The sequence below is a fragment of the Henckelia pumila genome, chromosome 1, assembly GCF_033568475.1.
Source record: "Henckelia pumila isolate YLH828 chromosome 1, ASM3356847v2, whole genome shotgun sequence".
Classification (NCBI taxonomy): Eukaryota; Viridiplantae; Streptophyta; class Magnoliopsida; order Lamiales; family Gesneriaceae; genus Henckelia; species Henckelia pumila.
In genome coordinates this window covers 122597787-122601669 of record NC_133120.1, presented here as the reverse complement: position 1 = coordinate 122601669, position 3883 = coordinate 122597787, and the positions used below count along the sequence as shown (strand labels likewise).

The 3883-nt window shown below is 35.4% G+C and overlaps 1 non-coding gene across 1 annotated transcript; it reads left to right on the top strand.

The window, feature by feature from the left end:
- Window positions 1–319: 319 nt before the first annotated feature.
- On the top strand, window positions 320–426 carry LOC140876829 (small nucleolar RNA R71). The gene has a single exon (XR_012149061.1). It is a non-coding gene; the product is annotated as a small nucleolar RNA R71 (small nucleolar RNA).
- Window positions 427–3883: the final 3457 nt, after the last annotated feature.

The window sequence follows — 3883 nt, the reverse complement described above, 5'->3', positions numbered from 1 at the left end:
AATTAAATGCAGTAGCCAACGATGCCGACTCAGTTGAAAATTGATTTCCCTTGCTCATCGCAGCCATCTGTGTAGAAATAGCAGCCATTTGAGCAGTCAAGTCCATGAACGCATCAAATTCATGAATTCCAGCAGGTTTTTTTTTATCATAGATCTCTCACTCGGCCACTGGTAGCTATTAATAGTCATCTGCTCAAGCATCTCATAAGCATCCACAGTAAATTTAGAAAATATTGATACTCCAGCAGCAGCATCCACAGAAATCTGAGTTGGCCCATTCAAACCATTGTAAAATAATTCAATCTGCTCCCAATCTGCAAAATTATGGTTTGGGCACTTTTGCAATAATTCTTTGTAGCGCTCCCAAGCTTCATAAAGCTGCTCAAAATCTTGCTGTCTGAATGTAGTGATCTTAATTTTTAGTTAGGCAGACTTGGCAGGCGGAAAATACTTGGACAAAAATTTAGAAGTCATCCCAACCCACGTAGTAATACTTTCAAGACGTAGTGACTGTAACCAACTACGAGCATTGTCCCTAAGAGAAAATGAGAATAGTCGTAGTCTGATGGTGTCCTCAATAACACCATGAATTTTTATAATGTCAGTGATATCCAAAAAAGTGCGCAGATGCAAATTAGGATCTTCAGTAGCTGCACCCCTAAACTGATTCTACTGCACCATGTTAATCAAAGCTGGCTTCATCTCAAAATTATCTGTCGTGATATTCTACCGAGCAATTCTAGATTACTGATCGTTGATCACCGGTTTAAAATGATCTCTGATTGGCACCGGACCAGTATTTTCACCTCTTTCTCTTTCTTTAGCCATTAGTTTCAACTCTTCTCTTCTAGGTTTTGTCAAGGCTTTCGCAGTTTTTTCAATTTCCGGATCAAATATCAGTAAGTCGTAACTTTGGCTTTTTTACATAAACTGCATAAACAAAAGAGAAAAATTTTAAATTAGAACCAATCAAATAAAGTAAATGCACTAAATCAAAATTAATACTAATTAGCGCAATTTAATATAAATCAAATAAAATTCATTCGCCGACAACGATGCCAAAAACTTGTTTCGTATTTTTCACTCGCAAGCGTACAATGTCAAGTTTTAATATAGAAAATAAGTCCAATTCGATCTCACAGAGATTGAATAAAATGATATTATATTAAATATTTGTTACGAATCAAATCTTGATCCTATGTAGAGCTATAGATAAGGATTTGAATTTAATAAAACTAAAATATGCAATAATTAAAATTAAATAACGACGAATTTTCAAGATGAAAATTCAATAGAAGAATTCTAGAGGTTCAACTTCACTTGACTATCCACCAAAATTCATTTCTAATTATTTCTTAATTACAAATTTTTCTAGTTCATTAATCAAGAATCCCTATTATTTTCTACTCTCTCTCTCAAGTGTTAAGAAGAAATTCGTATTTAATAGTAAAATCAATATATTTATCTAAGTTCAACTATTAAATTCGGTAAATGACAAAGTGATTCTTCTAACGACTTTTATGGACTTATATGCTTTCGAACAATATAAACACTAAAGATGTATTTTTCTATATCATATTCAAAATTTCCTCTCTCGAGTGATAGATTCCAAATAAAATATCATTCAATCTATGACCAATAAATTGAAAGCATTAAAATCAGGAAAACACAAATGAACTATGCGAATAATTCAAATATATAAATCAAAATATCCAAATCATGATTTTCAGTGAAGATCCGTCTACCTCTAGACTAAGAAATTAGTTCATAATAAACTTGAAAATCAAATAAAACATGTTTTTTAAACATTCCATCAACTTATAAAAATAGAGTTCAAAGAGAAACTAGAACAAAGTTAGAATAAGCTTCTCCGTCGTCGGATGCCACCGTCTTTCATCTTCGTACCGAGTTCTTGAGGTCTTGTGCACTCCAAAAATTTTTAAAAGTCGTCCTTCTCTTCAGAAAAAAAATGTCTAAAACCCTCGTGTCCTCTCCAAAAAAGCCAAAAAATCTCCTTAAAAATTCGACTAAAAAGTTTCCATAATTTTGATACAGCGCAGCGCTGGAGCGTTGATAATGTAGCGCTGGGGCGCTAGAAACTGCATTTACGGGCGCTGGAGCGCTTGAAAACAGGCGCTGGAGAACTGAAAATATGTTGCTAGGGCGCTAATCTTTTTTTCCAATTCGTAGAATTTTTGAAAAAAATCATATCTTGAGTTCTAGCCGTTGGATTGAGCTAAAATTTGGATAGCACCTTTAAAACATCCTACACTTCAATTTGAACGGTGAAGATTGGATTTGATATTTTTTGAAGCTCCAGTAATTTTGTAAACTTGCAGCTCTGTAATTCCTTATTTTGCTTCTTCTTGTTAATTAGATTTCAATCATTGCATCTCACAAAAACAAAAACAAACTACGCATAAAATACACTCGATACGTCACAAAAGCCATATCAAATCATATTCAAATTAAGTGTATAAAATGCATTTATCAAACATGCATACTCAGTCAGAGTATCTCGAACAGTGCTTCGTACCTCAATAATTTTCCTAGATGTCCAAGCATCTAGAGTGGATCACTACAAGTCAAGATCACAATGCATCACTAATAATGCTCTAAAAGTCTTAACTAAGATACTAGATACTCCTTAATTCTAATATGGATCTCAAGCTATACATGTGTCTGTCGTCTGTCCGTTGATATTGATAGCCCCAGAACTTGGGCAAAACTCTGCTACATCTCCGAGGATGCCTCGCCAATACCCGGGCTACACCTAAGAAGGCTGGAAACCCCTAAAAACACCAAGGAATCGAGATAGGATCTATCAAAGTTTTGTGAAAATCTATTTCTCAGAGGTCCTATTTATAGGTGGAGATTGGACGCTCCGACATAGTGATCGGATGCTCTGATTCTGCATGTGTGTCCACGTTCCTGATTGCTCTAATTGGATGCTCCGATCAAGGGTTCAGATCGTTCTATCTTACACACGCAACACCAGGTGTCAAAATCCTCACTATTTGTCCCTCTGAGTCATCGGATTGTCTGATCGGGCCTTCAAACGGTCAGAACTTCACCGTGTGTCAACTTCTGTTGACCCCAACTCGAAAACATAGCTGTCGGAGTTCGAATGCTCCAATCTTGGAATCAGATCGTTTGATCTCACCCTATCCTTCCGAACTACTAAAGTTCGAACCATCCAAACTTGGGTATGGATCATCCGATCCACCCGATGACTTGGAACCCTTTGGGCCATTTTTGAACATTCTGAATCAAAATTTCAACTCCTTATAATCAAATGATGATTCCTTAATTATTTTTTATCCATTTAAATCATGCTTATTTAGTTAATCACTAATTTTCAGAATCGGGATACTATAGTTTAGCCAATTGGTAATTGTGTTTCTAGGGTGGAAATTGGAAGGTTTCGGGAAAATTGGGTAATTATAAACAACGATGTTGTCACAGTGCGAGTGAATTGGTAGAGGATTTGTCATTTTTTGCAATTAGTGGTATTTTTTCGGGTAGAAGGATTTAGTTTTCAGTAATAGAGTAATTTGATTATGTACTCTGAGAATTACAACTATCTAGAGAATTTGACTCTAGGGGTTTTGGGAATAGTATGTCCAATAAATGATTCTGATTGATAGTGGTCAATTATGGTTATCGAGACCAGTGGCAGACTAAATAATTGATACAATGAAATTCTATCAGGTATAACTACTTGATACCGTTAGCTGCTAGATGATTAGCTTAATGAATTATTGCGGAAGTGGTATTGATGTTTAGATGCAGTAAATGACTTCAATACTGCACGAGCCTTCAATATTAGTCGGATGGCAGTGATCCACTTCGGACGCTCACAATATTATGCGTTATGCATCAT